Raw genomic sequence first — 22,651 nt, 5'->3', positions numbered from 1 at the left:
CTTTTTTCTTTTTGTTTTGTTTTTTACACTGGAGAAAAAAATACATAGCTTGGGATAGGCTTTTTAAAAGAAGGAATAGGCTCAGATGTTACTCTTTTGCATATAGTAACAATAGGTGTTCAGTTCTCAGAGAAATCTGTAACTCTGGTAGAACAATAGTGACAAAATGTACATAGTAAGGTCAGGCACAATGGACACATTATTTTTTTACCAAATAAGCAGTGCATGTGGGTGTACTCAATAGTGCTTCATGTTACTTTAGCACCACATCAGGGAGCATCATATGGCCAACTCAGTCTATTACTCAGACTCCTAAAGCCTGATCTGAAAACTAGTTTGCCTGGATATGGCAGGTAACTGGCATATGAGGATGTGTTTTTTTCCATAACTTTATATAGCGTAAACTTGACCCGAAGGTATCAGGGAGCGTTACACAAGGGCACATTCATTATTGTTGGGGCGGGGGGAGTTTATAAACAAGTTACACATATTTGCCAATTCTCACGTAGTATTTTCTACAACCCTCCATTGTTTGCCTAAGAACAAAGCAAAAACATCAAGGGAATCCTATCCGCACCTGGACCTAACCTTGCACATCAGTCATACAAAGGAACTATCCCATGCTACAATTTCATTATTTGCACTAATATCATCAAAGGCAATTTAAAAACCCATCCACGCAAAGGCAACAAAATCAAATTACAAACTACCGCCAATTGTGACTGTAAAAACATGGTTTACCTGTTGAAATGCCCATGCGGCCTGGCCTGCATTGGAAAAACAGAGCACAAAATCAAGAACAGACTGAATGAACATAAAAGCAATATCCAAACCCACAACTGGAAATCCAGTGTAGCTTCTCACTTTTTATCACTCAACCACAATATTAGCCAACTTCGTTTCTTGGGACTCTAGATTGTGCCACCACGTGAAGGAATATACAACAATAAACATCTTCTACATGGAGAAATCCATTGGATTAAATGTCTAAACACCCTCACCCCAAATGGATTGAATGAACACATTGATTACAGTTGTGTTTTATGAACAGGAACGTTATGGTGCATCTAACGGAGCCATTTGACCGATTTTTCAGCCTTATGCAAATTAGTCAGTATGAGCATTCAAGATGGCACTCATGTTTGACCTCCATTCTCCATATCTCACCCGCAGCCCATCCTTACTTTTTCACTTTTGAAAGAATTCACCAATTTTTTACTTTGATTAACGGTACCTACTCACTTTTGTTTTATCCTTTATATAATCTATGACAATTCTTTCAGCTTAACTCCGCACATGCAAGCTCATTTTTAAATGGAACTTTCTGTGAAGTGTCACTCTAAGATGGCGTTCACGGTCTCCATACCACCGGTATTCATATTTGTAAACTCGTCCGCTTTCCATTTCTAAATCTCCTCTCCTTGTTAAGCCTTCAATTCCGTTTGGACATACCACGCTTTTCTATTATGTGACCACAACTATTTTCAGTTTCTTTTGACGGTAAGAGCGATCCGTTACTTCAGCTTACATATCCGCACGCTCAGCATGTTTCTTCGACTGCTAGAACGATTTTACATTACAGCTTATAATCTCACTAACCAGCATGACACTTCTAAATGTTTTCGTGCACTCAATATGTTTCTAATGGCACTGGAATCCAGTTGCTCACACTCCTCGTTGTCTCAACTTTGTATGTTTTTCACTTTTGACTTGGGGTTACGAGTTGCGCTTGGACACATAATTTTTCTCAATTCTTGTGTTTATAACTGTTTGAGGCATATGAACTGCAGAATATATACTCTTGCTTAGATCGCCATGTGTCGTTGGACTCGGATGTTTGCACTTTGTTGTATTGGAAGAAGTTCTTTGTAGTCATGAGATCGGTGACTCCTCCTTAGGACGATAGTGTGCATGGGCATCAACTCCATCCTCCAATTGTTTTTTCCACCATCAGGTTCGGTTGTAAATTGCTACACTCCGGGTCAGTGTCATACTTGATCCCCCTCAGCGAGCAATCCCTCTCCACTCTACGGTATTGTTTTGATGGCGTTCCCCTTCGACACGCTTCCCAAAAAAAAAAATCATCAGGACCTTCGATTTCATTTGTCAAGGAGGGCCTTTGAGCCTATCTGCGCCATCAGTCCCTACAGTCAATGGAAAGAAATCCATTAAAAAAATGCCCCCGTGTTTTGTTAAATTCCCACACACCGATCTCCACGAGGTCTGTAACCTTGCTACTCATCAATAGTCATAATCTATTAATAATCCCCGCCCATGTGCGGGATCCCGGAGCATATAGAAAAAACACACATATATATATATATATATGTGAAAACATATTTGCAGCCTAGAACATTTCCAAACTGGCAAAACTGCTGAAAATTACATGAATTAGCATACACACAGTTGTACTCTCCCAACCCCTAAGGAAGAAAGAGAGCAGTAAACATTTGCATACAACAATGCTTTATTGCCATTGCCATTCCTTTAAGGCATTAGAGGAGGGGTACCGTGCCTTTAAGACCTGAAGGTGACACCCTGCTCCCATGATGCACCACAGGTGGCAGTTGGGTCAGTTCTTTTTTCCAGCTCCTTCTGAGAGGATCCTGGAGCTTGAGCTCTTCAGTTTTTGACTGAAATTGTTTGGTTAAGTGAATTTTTTCAGACAATTCAACATCTTTTGGTTTATTAAGGCTTCTGCTTCTGTTTTTAGTTTACCGTGCTACCCTTTGGCCTTACCAGCGCCCTTTGGGTGTTCACGAAAGTGATGGCGGTGGTCGCAGCTCATCTGCACTGATCTGGGGTTCCAGTCTTCGCCTATCTCGACGACTGGTTGTTGAAGGCAAGCTCACCCCAGGCTGTCATCGCCCACCTCCAGACTTGGGTGAACCTTCTGCACTCGCTGGGTTTCACTATCAAGGTGCCGAAGTCACACCTGATTCCCTCTCAGCAGCTCCTATTCATTGGAGCGGTTCTGGACACAGCGCAGTTTTGGGCCTATCCTCCCAAGCAGCGAGTCTGGGGTATTCGGGCTATGATACCGATGTTTCAGCCTCTATCCTGGATTTCTGTGAGAATGACTCTGAGGCTGCTGGGCCTCATGGCCTCCTGTATTCTGCTGGTGGATCATACCAGGTGGCATATGCAGGCTCTGCAATGGGACCTGAAGTTGCAGTAGGCACAGCATCAGGGTAATTTTTCGGATTGCATCGAGATCTCGGAGGACACTGCACTTCAATTGCAGTGGTGGCTAAGGAACCAGGATGGGGTCAACGGCAGATTGCTCTGCCTTCCCCAACCACAGTTCACAGTGGTGACATATGCGTCACTCCTGGGATGGGGCAGCCACATGGGAGAGGCAGAGATCTGGGGCCTCTGGTCTCCGGCGGAGTCCGGGCGATTCCTCTTGCACTGAAGGCATTCCTTCCTTCTGTCAGAGGAAGGGTAGTGCAGGTGTTCACGGAGAACACCACCGCCATGTGGTACTGCAACAAACAGTCAAGAGGCTCTTCGCCTTTGGATGTGGCTGGAACAGCGGGTGATGCCCCTGGTGGTTTAACACCTGGCAGGTTCTCTGAACGCCAGGGCGGATAAACTCATCCGCCGGTGCATGATGGATCACGAATGGCGTCTTCACTCTCAGGTGGTACATGTTCTCTTTCAGCAGTGGGGTGAGCCTCTGTTCACCACCAAAGACAATGTGCAATGTCTTCTGTCCAGTTCTGCGCATTGGATTTTCCGCCCATATCACTTCTGCCTAGAGTGTTGAATAAGATCAAGCGCGACCTGGCCCAGGTCATTCTTGTGGCTCCGGACTGGGCACGAAGAGTCTGGTATCCTGAGCTCTTAAACATGACCAACAATCCTCCGATCAGACTGCCTCTTTGGTAGCATCTTCTGTCGCAGCAGTAGGGGACGTTCCTCCACCCGAACCTGTCCAGCCTCCACCTCCATGCGTGGAGATTGAGCGGCAACAATTGACAGCTTTTGACCTTCCTCCTGAAGTCTGTAATGTCATCTTGGCAGCCAGGTGTCCCTCCACTAAAACTGTATACGCCTGTAGATTGAACAAATTTGTGGCATGGTGCACAGCATGACCCTCTTTCAGAGGTTCTCCTCTTCCTTCTATCTTTGGCCCGCAGGGCTCTCCTCTGGGCACCCTTAAAGGCTATCTTTTGGCCAATTTGGCCTTTCTTTGCCTTCCTGATCAGCCTTTTCTTTTCAAGTCCCCTATAGTAAATAGGTGTTCGAGGCATGCGGGCTGCTGAATTCATATCAGTGCATAGATCGCCGCCTAGTGTTGGGTCAGGCTGATTGCACTTTTGTCCTGGAAGAGTCTTCGAAGTATCACGAGATAGGTGACTTCTCCCCTGGACTACAGTGCGCATGGGCATCTTCTCCATCCTCAGATAGTTTTTTTCCGCCATTGGGTTCGGATGTTATTCCTACACTCCAGCTTCAGAATCGAAACAAAACTTTTTTTGAGGCTAAAAGGCCTCCGACTTCGACGGTATTGTTCTCGCTCGGTACCTCTTGACTCGATTAAGCTTTCCATCCCGATCCGGTCGTCGACGCGGGCCTTTGAGCCTTTTCGACGCCACATGGACCTACTGTTGATGGAAAGGAGCCCGTTTAAAAGGTACCCACAATGCCACTCCAAGTTCCCGCATACTGACAAACATTCAGTATGCAACAAGTGTCTTTCTCCAGACCATAAGGAAGAAACCTGCCTGGCCTTCGCCCAGTTTCGATCGAAGAAACCCATACGGAATCAACGGGCCGCTTGGCAAGAGATGCAGCGACAGGCAGCGGAACCGGACAACATCTTTGACGATGAGCAGGAACTTCCAGAAGCTCAAGACTCTGACCTAGAGATAGTCACCGTCGAGGACTACTCGGACTCCGATGACGAGATCTCACCGGGGCAAATCGTGAGTACACTGCACCCGACACCAATTGCCCGTTACCGAAGGCTCCGGTCGAGGCATCGCCAATAGGCCTTAGCCAAGATCAAAAGAAAAATTCAGCAGCCCCGCCATCCGGCTCGACTACAAAACCGAAACCTAAGCCTTCAGAGACCCCAGGCAGGGGCGGCTGGTGACATTTGAAAGTGGTGGGCGTAGAATGATTGGCATACTGCGCCGTTGCGAGCTCGCCCGAACCACCATTTGAAAAAGAAAAGTGGTGCATTTTTAAACACATTTGAGAGAGCAGGAAGGTTAATAAAGCAATTGTGAAAGTTCCGTTATTACAATAATAAAGAGATGCCATATAATCTAGGTAGCTGCTTATTCAGTATAACCACAGAGCTTCATAAATCTGTAATGACAGGTATACAGGTATTACTACAGAATAATTACCACAGTATGTAGAATGGTAATATTTGAAGACTGTAGAAGTGGGTGCCTTAAATCCTCCATCTCTCCCTTCATTCTCTGCTCAACCTGCCCTTTTTTCTGTCCTTGGCCTTTCCATCCTACCTTCTCTCTTCCTTCCTCCTTTCCTCTCCGCCTCTCCTCTCCCATCCCCTCCCCTCCCCCTCCTCTCCTACTCTCCTCCTCTTCTCTCCTCTCCTCCTCTCACCGTTCCCAGCCCACCCTACCCCTCCTCTCCTTACCTCCACTTCCTTCATCTACCCTACTCCCCTTTGATAAAGTCACATGCCAACGGTAAGTTTAGGTCAACCTACTTTTGGTCGTGTAGATAGCGTTGTTACAAGACCTCTTGTGACCATCTCCGCTGGTCACTGTGTGCTGGTTGCCATGAAATATGCAAATGGCCTTTAATCAGTGCAGTTAGGGATGTATGCTGTCTTCAAATTATCAGGCTTTATGTGTGCACTAGGGTTCTTGCTTGTAATGCAGCGTGCATCCCTTTAGTAATACAGACTGAGTAATACGTGCGCCCAGCGGTACTTGAATTTAAATGGAGCAATGTGCAATAATCGCTGTACACTAACATTAACCGGCACAGAGGACCCACCAAAGGCCCATGTTTAGTCTAGTCTGTGCCTCAGTCACCGCAATAGTGAAAACATACAGCACACTCACCAATGTTTCTCCTAATGTTTCGGCAACCGCCTGAAGCTTCATGGGTCATTTAATAATTATACTTATTGCAAAGGATATTTCCTGCCTTTTCTCACTGTCTCCACTGTGCTGTCCTTATAACACTGACTACATAGGACTGTCCTTCAGCTTAGGTCTATTCACGGGGAGACATCTGCTCAGTTTATAACTCCTCCCAAGTGGCTTCTTGTCGATGCCAGACCTTGGCCACCCTCCTCACTGGGCTCCTCCTGCCCAGCAGCCTGAGCTGACACCATTTGCCAATGGATTGGAGGGTGGGCAGCCTCTGACTACTCCGCCTCCCAACTGCCACCAAAGTCTTGCTGCATTTTCACCCCGGTCCTTAACACCTTGTGCCCAAAATGCTGTAGTTGGAAGGAAGACTCTTCATACAAAAGTCTGGAGCCATTCCGCAAGGAGGTAAGTTCTTTATTTTTTATTAGGCCCTTCGTTTACTGCAACAGCAGGTACATTCTGTACCTTCCCTCCAACTCTCCCATTCCCTAGTCTCCACCCTGCACAACATACCATCATTCTATTACATCATCAACTCTCGACATCCCAGACACTGGATCAGACGTACAGGGAATAGGGGCACACAGGATACCACACGGTGGCTGTAAGCAAAGCATAAACATCTCTGAAAAATCCAGTAGAACATATCAAAGCATGGTGACTCATCAGCATGGCAAATTAGTGACAAGGCCAAGATTCTTCTCTTTAAAAAAGATGCAGTTTATGCAGAAAAAAGCCTTTTTACATCCGGTTTGTAGCTACTAGGGCGGAATATTTCCAGTTCTGCCTAAAAACAATCTCTAGAATAATGGCACGAGTGCAATTATTCTAGAGATTGTTTTTTGGCAGAACTGTAAATATTCCGCCCCTGAACCGGATGTAAAAAAGATTTTTTCTGCATAAAAATTTTTAAAGAGCAGAATCTAGAGGGGGTCCCGCTTATTGCAGTAACAACCCGAGTCATGCACAAAGGCACACCGAGGGCCCAGGCAAGGAAGGTCAAACACTGAGCGCCCGCATAAAAAAAAAAAACTACAAAAGGACCAAAGACCAGGGAAGCAGCAGCAATGGCTGAGCAAGAAGCAGACCCAGCTTTGAAAAGCCACTCACCGGGAACTTCGGCAGCTGCGGAGCTTGCAGATGGGGACGGGGCTGCCGTTTTTTGCATGTCGGAGGGTCTTCCCTGATCTGCTGGCACTTCCAGTGCATGAGCGTGTGGCCAGCAGTCACTAAACTCACTACAACACGGCGCCACCCACCAGATGAGGTCTAGTGTGCCTGTGTGCGCCGGTGACGTGAGCTGCGGCGGGCCTGGGACGTCACCACACACACAGCCATGGCCAATCACTACAGTATGGCCAATCACTGAAGTCATACAGTGATTGACCATACTGTAGTGCGTGCTACTACCCACACGCGACACCCAATAATGGATGTGCACCGGTGGGCCAGCAAATCCTGGCACTGCATGCAGCGCCAGGATTGTCTAGGGGGGCTCAGTTAGTATTCGCCCTGATCGCCCTTTTAGACCCGGGGGCTGCCGCGGCCCTGGCGGCATGAAGCTGCACCCTTGGTTCCCTTGTAAAGAGGGAAGCCTGTGCTCAGTGCATGCTCGGGCTGGTCATAGCCATGTGCCACTCAAACAAGATGCCGCAGCCCAGCCGGCGCCACCGCACCCCCTGGCGTCAGCGGCAGGTGAGGAAGGACCGAAGGTCAAGGTAAGGAGCATTGGCAAATACAATTGTATTTTGCCTGCTCAGCGTGCGTGCGTCCATGTTGCTTAGTGGGGCTACGCCTCAACGCCCCAATGGACGCACCGCGCCTGACCCCAGGGCCAAGTACCGCAATCCCGAAGAAGGTTCCAGAACCTAAGAAGGTTGTCGACCCGAGACCCGTCGACCCGAACAAAAGCGTACAGCCCAAAAACGTTGACCAGAATAAAAACGTCGACCCGAAGAAGGCCGCGCAGCCTAAAGGCGGCGACCCCAAGAAAACAGTCGACCCGAAAAAGGCAGTCGAGCCGAAGGGCGTCGACCCCAAAAAGGTCGTCGAACCCAGAAAGGACACTAAGCAGCCAAAAGGCGCCGACACCAAAAGAGACGTCAAGCCAAAAAAGCAAGCTGCGCCAAAGGTCGCCGAACCAAAGAAGGTCGCCGACGGAAAGGGTGCCGCCCCGAAGCCTACAATCCGCCCGGAAAAGGCTATCAACCCGAAGACAAGTGCTCCGAAAACACCAGTCGATCCGAAAAAGACCATCTACTCGGTAAAAGACAGCCAACCAAAGAAACCTGTCCAGCACAAGAAAAGTGTTGAACCAAAGGACACGGTCGACCCAAAAACACGCCGACCCTTAAAAAGGGCCCGAGCCGAAGAAAAGCACTAAGTCACCGAAAATCGTCGAAGCTGAAGGTGGTATCGACCCACAGGAGTCACCACCAAAAACAGTGGAGGAAGAACTCTTCCATCCTTGACCCAGCAGACGACCAGGCAAAAATATACATTAATCCTGAGACTGGTAAAGTCACAATCCTACGCAGGACAAAAAGGCCACTAGACACTGACTCTCTTTCCCCTATTCCATTAAAAAAGAAGAACTTTGGGACCTCTCCATCTAGACCCTTCATTCCCTTCTATCCTATTATGCCTACTACTCCTTTTGCTCCTTACTCTCCTTCTCAACATGGGGATGATGAGGGTAACACTGGGGAGGATCCTCAGACTGATTATGAATATCCACAGGCTCCTGAGCCACAAAATGTGCCATGGGAGGAGCCAACTGACCCTTACAACACCCATCCCATCCCTGATGTCTCCTCCTATCCAACTAAGCCTTCACTCACTGATGACACCATTGTATTTAACCAATTAATAGACAGGGCTGCACTATACCACAAGAAGACTTCTTATTTGACACCTTCCCAACATCAGAAAAAAGTGTCAGAACACTTCCCATGCTGAAGGGAGTGCTAAAACACGCATCTGACATTTTTAAAGATACAGCCAGGGCACGGGTAATCAATCCCAGGATTGAAAAAAAGTATAGGGCAGCCCCAACAGACATACCTACATCAGAGAGCAGTTACCATTACACTCACTAGTGGTAGCTAATGCACGCAAAAGGGCCAACTCACAGACAACGGGGGAAGCGCCTCCCCCTGATATTAGAAGCCTCCGGTAAAAGGGTAGCAGCACAAGCCTCCAATTCATGGAGCCCTGCTAGCTCGTTACGACAGGGCGCATTATGATCAGCTTGAAAGCTTAATGCAACATTTACCTGAGCCTTTTAAAGCTCAAGCTGAGGACCTAATATAGGAGGGAAAGTTCATCACAAACGCCTCCATCAAATGTCAGCTTAATGCAGCAGACACCGCAGCCAGGTCTATTAACACCAGTGTTCTATTAAGACCAGTGTTCTATTAATGCATGGCTGCGTATTTCGGGCTTTAAGAACGAAGTGCAGTCCACTATTCTTAATATGCCAGTCAACCAAGACTTCCTCTTTGGCCCTGCTGTAGACACCATTTTAGCTAAAATGAAAAAGGACACAGAAACTGCATATTCAAAGGGAGCATTGCATTTTCAGCAACATATAAGTTCCTTTCGACGCTCCTCATACAGGTCAGCTAGACGAGGCAACACTTCCCAGACCTCATCATCATACAAAGGAAATACACAAAGTTTCTTTACCAAAAACTCCAACAGAGGAGGTTCTAGAGGAAACATTAAGGGAAGAGGACGTGGAGGCAATAACACCAGAGCCTCCACTGCCACAAAACAGTGATTTCATCACGCTACCTCCAGACCACCTAACACCGGTCGGAGGCAGACTCCAACAATTCCTACCTGTCTGGAACGCAATTACCACAGACAGGTGGGTCAGGCAAATTATCCAGTGTGGGTATTGCCTGGAACTCACTTCTACCCCACCAAACATACCACCCAGGCACCGTCCTATGTCCAAAGAACACATCACCCTGCTACAACAAGAGGTGAAATGCATGCTGGAAAAGGGGGCCATAGAGCTAATCCCTTTCCAACATCAAGGGACAGGAGTATACTCCCTATACTTCCTTATTCCCAAGAAGGACGGTTCCCTCAGACCAATATTAGACCTCAGACCTTTAAATCAATACATTTTGTCAGAGCACTTCCACATGGATCACTCTACAGCAAGTGCTCCCATTACTGCAGCAAGGAGACTTCCTAGCAACATTGGACCTCAAGGATGCGTATTTTCACATACCCATCCATCCAGCTCACAGAAAATATCTCAGGTTCACAATAGAATGTCAACACTACCAGTTCAAGGTTCTCCCCTTCGGGGTAACCACAGCTCCGAGAGTGTTTACAAAATGCTTTGCGACAGTAGCAGCACACCTCAGGAGGCAACACATCCACGTGTTCCCGTATCTGGACGACTGGCCAATGCAAGCAAAATCGTACCAACAGTGTGCAGAACACATGTCCCAAACCCTTCAGCTGCTGCACAGCCTAGGTTTCTCAATAAACTACCCAAAATCTCATCTGCAGCCATCCCACATACAACAATATCTGGGAGCCACTATAAATACATCACTGGCAAAGGCATTCCCAAACACAGCGAGGATAGACAGCATGCAGATGTTCATTCAGAAATTTCAGCCACAACACTCTGCCAACTCGAGTCTTCATGCAACTCATAGGCATGATGGCATCCTGCATATTCATAGTCCCCCATGCCACACTTCAAATGCGCCCATTACAAGAATGCCTAGCACGGCAATGGAACCAGGCTCAAGCGCAACTAAAAGACCTAGTGTTGGTGGACAGTCGCGCTCACTACTCTCTGCAGTGGTGGAACCCACAAAACCTTTCCAAGGGGCGACTGTTCCAAGAGCCAGTTCCACAACTAGTACTAACAGCGGACGCATCACTGACAGGCTGGGGAGCCCACCTCCTTCACTACACAGTTCAAGGGCTCTGGACAAACAAACAAAAGAAACTGCATATCAACCAATTAGAGTTGATAGCGATATTCCTAGCCCTAAAAGCATTCCAAAAGTACTTGTGCAGCAAGACAGTGTTGATCCGGACGGACAACATGACCACAATTTACTACATCCAGAAACAGGGAGGAACACACTCTCCACAGCTGTCCCACTTGGCACAGAGCATCTGGAAGTGGGTAATTCCAAAAGACATCTTTCTCCTAGCAGAACACCTTCCAGGGAAAGACAATCAAATAGCAGACCTGCTCAGCAGGCACAGCCAACAACTGCACGAATGGGAGATTCACCCCAAAGTTCTCCAACCATTCTTTCAAAAGTGGGGTCACCCAGAAATAGACCTGTTTGCCACAAAAGAAAACTCGAAATGCCAGTACTTTGCCGCCAGGTTCCCACATACGTTGTCACAGGGCAATGCGATATGGATGAACTGGTCAGGTAGATTTGCGTACGCTTTTCCCCCAGCACCGCTGATTCAGCTGGTGGCACGCAAACTGCGGCAAGAGTCACTCACGCTAATCCTAGTTGCTCCCACATGGGCGAGACAGCCATGGTACACAACCTTCCTGGAGCTTTCAGTAGTTCCTCATCAAAGGCTGCGCCTCGCACCCCATCTTCTGACTCAGAACCATGGAGAAATCAGGCACCCAGATCCCAAACAAATGAACCTAGCGATCTGGCTCCTGAAGTCTTGGAGTTCGGATACCTTAATTTACCTCCTGACTGCATGAACATTATCAAAGAGGCTAGACGACCAACTACGAGAGCATGCTATGCAGCAAAATGGAAAATATTTGTTATTTACTGTAACAATAACCAAATCAACCCATTAGATGCCTCCATACAAAACATTATAGGTTACCTACTGCATCTTCAAAGATGCAACTTAGCATACTCTTCCATAAGACTACACCTAGCTGCTATAGCAGCATACCTTCAAAACAGGCAACACCTTTCACTGTTTAGAGTACCAGCAATCAAGGCTTTTATGGAAGGTCTTAAAAGGGTGATCCCTCCAAGACACCCTCCTTCCCCAGTCTGGAATTTAAATATAGTACTTACCAGACTTATGGGACCTCCCTTCAAACCTCTACACTCATGCGAACTGCAATTCTTAATGTGGAAGGTAGCTTTTTTGGTTGCCATTATCTCACTCAGACGAATTGGCGAATTACAAGCACTAACTTTTCAAAAACCTTTCATGCAAGTACATGCTAACAGGGTAGTTCTTAGAACGAACCCAAAGTTCATGCCAAAAGTAGTATCACATTTCCATATTAATCAATCTATAGAACTGTCAGTGTTCTTCCAGAATCCACAGTCAGTAGCCGAAAGAGCCCTACACACACTAGATGTAAAAAGAGCTCTACTTTACTATGTGGACAGAATAAAATCATTTAGGAAAACAAAGCAACTATTTGTTGCTTTTGCACCACAACATAAAGGGAATCCCATATCAAAGTCAGGAATAGCCAGATGGATAGTTAAATGCATTCAGATATGCTATCAAAAGGCTAAAAACACTTTAACAGTCCCCCAAGAGCACACTCTACAAGACTAATGGGGGCATCCATGGCTTTCCTAGGAAATATTCCTCTTGAAGACCTATGTAAGGCAGCCACATGGACTACCATACACACTTTCACAAAACACTACTGTGTAGATGTGCAAGCAAAGCAGCAAGCTGCTGTAGGCCAAGCTGTCCTCAAAACTCTTTTTCAAACTGCTGCAGCTGGGACAGGTGGCCACCGTTAGAGGAGATACTGCTATACAGTCTATGCACAGATATGAATTCAGCAGCCCACATGCCTCGAACGGAATATGCTACTTACCAGTATGCATCTGTTCTTGGCATGTAGGGCTGCTGACATTCATATCGCCCGCCCTCCTCCCCGGTGCCTGTCGCAGCTGCAGCATTATCTTTTGCATGGCCATCTCTTTCTTTACTATCTCCATCTCTGCCACAATGGCAAAAAACAATCTGAGGATGGAGAAGATGCCCATGCGCACTGTAGTCCAGGGGAGGAGTCACCTATCTTGTGATACTTCGAAGACTCTTCCAGGACAACAAAGTGCAATCATCTGGACCCAACACTAGGTGGCGATCTATGCACAGATATGAATGTCAGCAGCCCTACATGCCAAGAACAGATGCATACTGGTAAGTAGCATATTCCTTCTTAAGGGCATTACTCACATTTTTCCTCCTATTCCTTTTGTAATGCCCCAGTAGGACTTGAATCTGGTCTTAACTTACCTCACGTGTTCTCTTATAGAGCCGCTACATAATTGTTCTCTCAGACTTGTGACTTTAAAGACTGCTTTTCTGGTTGCCATCACCTCTGCTCACAGGGTGAGTGAGCGTCAGGCTCTATATTCTAAACCTCCTTTCCTTGCTGTCCAGTCGGACAAGGTTATCCTTCGAACTAGTCCACATAGGATGGACCATCACTTTGCCCACCTACTTCCTGCCCCTGCATCCTTCCAAGGAGAAGGAGGGACTCCACCGTCTGGATCCAAAATGTGTTATCTTTTCATCTGGTATATAACCACTGAACGAGGGAACCCTTCTAGTCAGAAGGGACCAAGGGTAGTAGTAAGTTATTAGAGACAGCAGTCCCTTTCAAGAAAGATACATAATCATAGCCACAAAACTTCAATCCGGATTGGGTCTATTACTATCCAAATAGGCGGTATTATGATTTATTTAACAAAAATAAAACCTGAAAACAATATATTAACATAAAGTGAGCAGGAAGTGACAGATTTCTGGAAATCAACAGATTTCCTTACCTCCTGCATGTAACTTAAAAGTGACTTTTTAGTGAGAAAAGAAATAACAATAGTGACAATAGAAAGAACATCTTGCACTCTGCATAAGTAACGGTTAGAGTTAAGATGTGGTTGTCTCGCTGTTTCGATCCCAACAACGCTTATTGGATCATCATAATTTTATCTGGATCGCAGAAAACAATTCCGGGTGGATGATCAACTCTTTGTGTGCTATGTGGGTGCCAAGATAGGTCGGGCCGTGCAAAAACGGACCATCTCTAGATGGGTGTCCTTTGCATTAAAATCTGTTATTCCTTGGCAAAAAAGGAGCCTCCGGTAGGACTGCACGCCCATTCCACCAGGGTGACGGCAGCCACTATTGCTTTTGGACGTGGAGTCCCTCCTGAGTGACATCTGCCAGGCAGCCACGTGTGCATCACTGCACACGTTCACTAAACATTACTGCCTTCATCAAGTCCAGAGACACAGCTTCTTTGGCCGTTCAGTTCTCCAGGACTTTCTGGTGTGAACTTAGTTCACAGACCCACCCCCGGGGTTGGTATTGCTGGGGTATCTATTCTAAGGTAACGAATCTATAACCAATAGTCTCTTTCAGAAGAACAAGTTACTTAACTTCGGTAACGATATATCTGTAAGAGACATATATTAGTTATAGATTCATTACCGCCCCACCCATCCTCCCCGTTCTGCAAACTGACTTCTAGAGTGAGGGACTCCCCTTCGTGGCCCTAGTTTTTATGCACCAGTGGTCAGTGTCTTGCATGGCTCTTCACTTCTTGAGTGGAATGTAGTGTAATGAATTGACGTCAGTGTGTAGGGGCAGCGTCTAAGACACTGCGATGTCATTACGAAGCGGACGACGGACAGGAAGTCTTCCGACGCCACCTACCAACGCGGAAGGTATACTGTTAAAGAAAAAATCTCTGGATCCAGTCTGACGACTGGGGGTAATTCGAACGTAAGGAATCTATAACTAATATATGTCTTACAGATATATCGTTACCGAAGGTAAGTAACTTGTTCGTCACTGGATTCAAGGTAGCGTAATTTCAGGAATAAATGTAAACAGCTTATGGATGTTCCCTCTGGTAAAGATATCATGCGGCCCTTGGGTAGGATACTCCAGGATAAACCGCAATTTAGATATCTGATTTGTCATGTTCAAATCCTGTCCTAGGGCCATGTAATTACTCTTGTCCGCTATCTGGGCTAAATCATTCCTCCATAGATCGGTTATTGCTCGTTGCAAGTGTTTCTCTAATTCACCTGAAGGTTGGCAGATCATCTTATTGGGAATTATTTTGCGCATGTTTGCAGTACTCAGGTTTTTTGTAATTGTTATCCGGGCACTCTCCTTACCTCCTGTCTTTGATTCATCATTATACTGTTCTATAACTACCTTTCTTTGTTTCGCCATGATCGTGTTTGCCATCTTCATAGGAATTTGTGGTTTCTCTGCTGGGTCTTCCCCTCCCCCCCCTCGCCCCCCCCCCCCCCCCTTTGCCTAGATTTGTTGCGGTGGCCTAATACCGTTGACATATACAGTTTACATATTGCCTTTCAGCCCAGCTGAAGGTTTTTGGAGATGGTTGTTGTGAAAGGAAAGAACTATCAGTGCTTACTGCACTTATCGAGCCAGTTTGTGTATTGCTTTTGTGGGTTGGAAAGAAATCTGTTTACATTTTGTATGGCAAAGCTGAGCTTGCTGTACTTTTTCGCAGCCTTTTTTCTTTTTTCCTTTTCCTTGGATATCCTTTTTGTGGTGATTTAGTCAAAATTCCATTTCCTGGACCAATGTCCCCGATGTTGACATTGTCTTTGGCATGTGATTCAGCCTTCAACACTGTTTGGTCCCTGTTGTCAAACGTGGCTTATTGGTAATTTCTACATTTGGTGGTTACAACTTGGTTGTCAGGAGACAAGACGACCACTGAGACGTCTTTCAACAGAGCACCCGGAGCTTTGTTTCCTATGTTGGTTTCTCGCTTTGGGCTATGTTCTTTTGGCGCAGTCTGGCCGCAGCTAAGGCAGTTGGATGTAGATGCAAGTGGTGAGGCTGATCCTCCAGTCCTACCGGTAACTTCCTGAGGTCTGTCAGGACCGTAGTAAGGAACTGAGGTAGAGAGGAAAAACTGTTGATTATTGGAGAACAGCAACATACTGATTGTACCATGTTAACATTAGATTGCGCTTTTATGATCAGTTTGTTAAGGCCTTCCAGTTTGGGGTCTATCCCTGCCATGTATACTGCAAGTGTGTTTAGAAGATCAACTTGAAGACCAAGTTTATCCGAGTGATAATTGACTGCAGTTACTGTGGATTGTATTGTTTGAAGAAGTTGGGAGCAGAGTGTATTAGGCTCAACCGCAGCAGTTTCATGAGCTTCGTGTGTGTCAGTGATCCATTAGAAACCCGCCTGGAAAAAAAATAGATCCAATAGGTTGCGGTCGTTGGGCTCTCTTTGCTTTGTATCAGGGTAATCCTGGTTGACCAGGCCTGTTGCCGTCGTTGGGGGTTAACACTTTGATATTGCCTGGCTAAATCCTGGTCCATTGCGGTGTTGGAAGACCAAGAATAATTTGTATTTCCAGAAGATTGTATGTGGATTACTTTCCTGCTGCCGAGAAAGCCTCAGGTTGATGGGAGAACCAATTCTTGAGATAGTAATTGGCAAAGAACTTCCTGCATTATGAAATCGCCAAGTTGGTGGCTGATGGTTAATTTCATCACCGTACTGAGAAATTAGTCTTAACTTGAGATTTGCTGGGGTGGAGTGTTCATCCACTTTAAAAGAGCCGTCGAGGACAAATACCCTGCTTATGGGGCTGCTCATGAATCATAGCTTGGACTTTTATTTGCACAAGGTCTGCTTTTGGGCGGGCTTGAGAGGGCTGTGTAGGCGAGGTCATCATTTTGTTGGAGCCATTTAACACTAGCCATTTAACCTTGCAGCTTTTCTTGAAGTAATCTATAAGAGTCCTCTTTTGTGCGCCAGCTGCTGTTTCTTCATGCAGATTATCTTGTTTATATAGCTGGTCATGTGATGTAACAATTTCCACCTCAGTTGTTCAGCCAGAGGAATGTGGGCCCTGTTCTAAGTACAGGAGTAAGGAGGCTGAATGCTGGAGTGTATTGTTCCGAATTGGGTTCTTTAGTATTTTTATTTTGCTTACTATGATTTCACTGTTTCTTTCCTTAATCTTCCAGACCTATTCGTGCTATGGTTATGACATAGTATAGTTACTCCACCTTTCTCTTGCCAATGCTCTTCATTATTAGTGAGGGTCGAGAAGCCCTACATGGGCACTCTCGTTTCTTGTCCTTATACGGCCCTTTACCTTCCATGGAGAGTAAATCTTCCACCTTCCCACTCGTTGATGGGGTTTCCCCATCCAACCTAAGTGTGGAATGACAGATGAGAGCGTAGGTCATCTTAATTATTGTCCTCCGATGTCTAAATTGTTACCAACAGATACTGTGAAATGGGCTAGGTCTTCTTTGATTGGTCACTTCGTGGATCTCTGACCTTCCAGGAGCCCTCTGGCACCCTTTACAGATGCCTTACAACTTGAACATTTAGTTGGGGCCTCTGTTTCTCTTGGCTTCGAGGGTCTGTCTGAGTAGATGGAGCACAGGGATAAAAAAAAAACGGACCTTCTACCAACCCCAGTCGCTAAGTTGATGCAAAGTGGAAGGGTTGCAAGATGTAGGACAGCTGTCATAGCCTGATGCCGGCCACCTGTGTGAACCGCTGACCTGACTACTACCGTCTAGGGCTCTACCCACCTTATCTTACTCCAACATAAAACCACTGGAGGACGGGTGTCTCACTGACCGCTGGGCAATCCTTCCTTGCTCACTACGGGCCCCAGGGGGCAAGGTTGTGGGGTCAAGAACACAAATACAGCTTGGGACTCTACTGCAGGCGGTACTGTGTACTACCCAACCGGCCAACCATCATGACCTGTGTGCTCCTCCCTGCCACTCACTACCTGCCTGGTATCCTCCAGAGCTCCTTCAGTGGTCGTTTCTAAAATCATGCTTTAAAACTATTACTTGCATAACAAACTTGCTCTGATTTACTTTGATGTACGAGTACTACTAAGATGAAACATTTCTACGTGTGAATGAAATACATTTTTGCAGAGACTTTTTCATTTTTAACACGTTTTTGCAAAGTTTCTTTACAAATGAAGGTGCCACAAAGTTAAATGGGCGGACATCCTTATTCCCTGCTTCCTTTCACGTCAATTAACATGTAAATAAATGCATGACCAATTTCAACCTGGGGCCACTTGCAAAGATCAGGAAGGCGCTTGTGGACCATACTGATTTAGTCTGATGTATTAGTACTAACAACATAAAACTGTTTTCTATGTCCATGAAATACATTTTTGGAATTTTTGCAGAAACTTTTTCATATTTAAAACATTTTTTGCAAAATTCCTCTTCTTTGGTAAGTCCATTTAATTTGTAAAACTGTCTTTTAATTAACAAAGTGCAAACCGCATTTCAGTCTCCGTGTCAGCCTAACATATATGGTGATCTTTGGCAATTTACATTTAATGGTCCACCGCCGTGCTGAGTGGTCGCTCCCTAGTCTCCCTGGCGAGACCCGGTATCGTTGTACAAGCCTGTGCTGCCTTGCTCTCTGCTCCGCATTTCATAAATTGCATTCCTGATTCCTAGCATAGTGCTGCCCTGCTCGCTGCTCCGCATTTCATCAATTGCTTTCCTGATTAATAGCATAGCGCTGCCACGCTCGCTGTCCCGCACTTAATTGATTGCTCCTTCCGTTTACTTGCATAACGCTGCCCTGCTCGCTGCTCCGCACTTAATTGATTGTGCTCTCTATTTATTGGCATTGTGCTGGCCTGCTCGCTGCTCCGCATCTCATTAATTTACATTTCTGATTTCTACCACAGTGCTGCCCTGCTCGCTGCTTCGCACTTAATTGATTGTGCTTTCTGTTTATTGGCATTGTGCTGCACTCCTCGCTGCTCCGATTATACTTGTTTGCAATTGGACAATATCTCCTGAACCTGTGTTCCCCTGACCCGCTCTACCTGCGCAGAGCCTTCCACATTTGGCGCGACTGTCCCCAGCGCTGTTCTCCACCCTCCCCTCCGCTGCCATTTTGGGTGTTGTTGTTTGTGCTCGCCCAAGCCCGACCCGCCTCCCAGCTGAACCGCCCTCGCCCCTCCCCCTCCCCACTATCCATATATGACAGCTCCTCCCGCGCGCAGCGTTTACGCGCAGCGTTCGCGCCCACTCCGCGCCGAAGGTGCGCCAAAGGTAAGCCAGTCTACGCCCGTCCGCGCCTGGACCGCGCCCAGCGCCAGACCCCATGCCCCTCGCGCTCCCCAGCCCCCCCGCATTACCTATGATGCCACCTCCCTCCTAGCCCTTGACCCCGGTCGCGCCCCCACCTGCGTCCAAGCCGCTCCTGGACACACCCATGGACCTTTCTCCTGCTACTCCTGCAGATTCAGCGGCACCGACAACATCTCCGCCACGACCACACCACAGAATCCCGATCCCAACCACCTACAATGCATCCTTCTCAACACTCGATCGGTGCACAGGCACGCCATTGACCTATGGAACCTACTAGACACCTTCTCTCCAGACGTCGCCTTCCTTACGGAAACATGGATGAATGTCTCCTCCGCACCAGACATCACCATTGCCATCCCTGAAGACTACAAAATCACCCGCAAAGACCGTACCAGCCACACAGGAGGAGGAATCGCTATCGTCCATAAGAAATCAATCCGCATCTCAACCAGCTCTGACGCCAACCTCGCCAACTCCGAACACCTTCACTTCCAGATCCACATCGACCCCAAGACCACACTCAGAGGCACCCTCCTCTACAGACCGCCAGGACCCCGCGCAAAATTCAGTGAAGACATCGCGGACTTCGTCACTCCACACGCGCTCCCTTCCAAATACTACATCCTTCTGGGAGACCTCAACTTTCACCTTGAAAAGAACAACGACCGCAACACCACCACCCTCTTGGACAACCTCGCCAACCTAGGACTTAAACAACTAGTCACTTCCCCCACCCACATCGCAGGTCACACACTCGACCCCATCTTCACATCCAGCAATCATGTCTCCTTCAGCCACACTACGGATCTCCTATGGACCGACCACAGCTGCGTTCACTTCACCTACAACAAGCCGAAACCCATCAACCACTCTCAACCTACCCTGCAAAGAAACTGGAAGAAAATCACCACGGACCAAATCTCCGCATCGCTCCTTCGAAACTCCCCAGCCCTCTCTTCTAACGCCAACGAAGCCGCCGCCAACCTCACCCTATGGTTATCCAACACCGCCGACACCTTAGCTCCACTGAAAAAACGTCAAAGCAAACCTGGCAGCAAGAAGGCCTCATGGTTCAACGATGATCTCAAGAAGTCCAAGAAACTCTGCCGCTCCCTCGAAAAGGCCTGGAAAAAAGACCCAACCACCAGCACCAAGGACGCCTTCAAAAGCGCCACCCGCACTCACCACCAACTGATCCGAAAATCCAAGAAAACAGCATTCAAGGATCGACTTGACAACAACGCCCACAACAGCAAGGAACTTTTCAACATCGTCAAGGAATTTTCCAATCCCTCAGCCAACTCCAACGACATCACCCCCTCTCAAACCCTCTGCCACTCCCTAGCCTCTTTTTTCCACAACAAGATTGCAGACATCCACAACAGCTTTGACAACCAACCCACCCTACCATCTGCTGACCCTCTTCCCCCCGTGAACACCCTTAACGCTTGGAACCCAATCTCCACTGAGGACACCATCCGCCTGATGAACTCCATCCACTCAGGATCCCCCACAGACCCATGCCCTCACCACATCTTCAACAAAGCAGACTCCGTCATAGCACCGCACCTCCGAGACGTCATCAACTGCTCCTTCAACTCCGCTACCTTCCCTGAAGACTGGAAACACGCTGAACTCACCGCCCTTCTGAAAAAACCAACAGCGGACCCCTCCGAACTCAAAAATTACCGCCCCATCTCGCTTCTTCCATTCCCGGCCAAAGTCATCGAGAAAGCCGTCAACAACCAGCTCGCCGCCTTCCTCGAAGCCAACAAATCCCTCGACCCCTCACAATCTGGCTTCCGAGCAAAACACAGCACTGAGACCGCCCTCATCGCAGCAACAGACGACATTCGAACTCTACTGGACAATGGAGACACAGTCGCCCTCATCCTCCTCGACCTCTCTGCAGCATTCGATACAGTCTGCCACAGCACCCTTCTACAACGCCTCAATAGCATCGGAATTCAAGGAAAAGCACTTGAATGGATCACCTCGTTCCTCACCGGAAGAACCCAGAGAGTCCGCCTTCCTCCATTCAAGTCCGAGGCCTCTGAAGTCATTTGCGGCGTACCCCAAGGATCCTCACTCAGTCCCACCCTCTTCAACGTATACATGAGCCCCCTCGCGGCCATCGCACGCCAACACAACCTCAACATCATCTCTTACGCGGACGACACCCAACTGATCCTTTCTCTCACCAATGACTCCAGCACCGCCAAAACTAACCTACACGAAGGAATGAAAGAAGTTGCTGAATGGATGAAACAAAGCCGTCTGAAACTGAACTCAGACAAAACAGAAGTCCTCATCTTAGGTACATCCCCCTCTGCATGGGACGACTCTTGGTGGCCGGAAGCCCTTGGAAAAGCACCCATCCCGACAGACCACGCACGGAACCTTGGCGTCATCCTGGATTCTTCACTCTCAATGAACAGACAAGTCAGCGCCGTATCCTCTTCCTGCTTCAACATTCTTCGCATGCTCAGAAAAACATTTCGCTGGATCCCCTCCGAAACAAGGAAAACAGTCACCCACGCTCTGGTCACGAGCCGACTGGACTACGGAAACACCCTCTACGCAGGCACCACCGCTAAACTCCAGAAGAAACTCCAACGAATCCAAAACGCCTCAGCCAGGCTCATATTAGACATCCCACGCAACGAACACATCTCTGGTCACCTTAAAGACCTCCACTGGCTACCCGTCAATAAGAGGATCACTTTCCGTCTGCTTACCCACGCACACAAATCACTCTACGACATCGGACCAGATTGCCTCAACTCTCGACTGTCCTTCTACACCCCCTCCCGCCAACTACGTTCTTCCAGCCAAGCCCTCGCCACGGTACCTCGCATTAACAAGACCACCATGGGAGGCAGATCCTTTTCATACCTGGCTGCTAAGACATGGAACTCACTCCCCGCTTACCTTCGCCTCACCCAGAACCACCTAGCGTTCAGAAAGCAGCTTAAAACATGGATATTTGACAAATAATCCTCCTCCCCTCCTAAGCGCCTTGAAACCCTCTGGGTATGTAGTGCGCTATACAAATTTTATGACTTGACTTGACTTGACTTGACAAGCACAGGATACGATATTTTTGCAGGAAAGAGACAGCCACATTGTAACACTATTTATCATTGCTTAGTTTGTTTGTTTTATTTATTACCTCTGTGGCAACTCGTTTTGGAGGGTTGGATAAGTTTAAAGCTACTTTACTGTGCCTTTTTCATAACACATATATTACTGGATATAAACTATTTCCTCGTTTGTACTTGCAGGCACTAGTCATGATTTGAATGGTGCAGCCGGTGCAGTGGCACAGGAGCCGAAAGGTTTAGGGAAACCCACTGAGCTCTGATTATTGCTATATGTTACTACTAAACAAGCTGTCACAAGTGCAGGTACCTTGCATGCACTAGGGTCATGATTTAAATGATGCAGCAGGTG

The 22,651-nt window shown here is 47.3% G+C and overlaps 1 protein-coding gene across 2 annotated transcripts in view; it reads left to right on the top strand.

The window, feature by feature from the left end:
• Positions 1-22,651, top strand: part of RUVBL2 (RuvB like AAA ATPase 2) — a 169,498-nt gene that overhangs the window by 134,116 nt on the left and 12,731 nt on the right. The window lies entirely within an intron of this gene.

This window comes from Lissotriton vulgaris, chromosome 7, assembly GCF_964263255.1.
Source record: "Lissotriton vulgaris chromosome 7, aLisVul1.2, whole genome shotgun sequence".
In the NCBI taxonomy this organism is placed as follows: Eukaryota; Metazoa; Chordata; class Amphibia; order Caudata; family Salamandridae; genus Lissotriton; species Lissotriton vulgaris.
The sequence above is the reverse complement of the archived record's forward strand: the minus strand, read 5'-3'. Positions and strand labels throughout refer to the sequence as shown.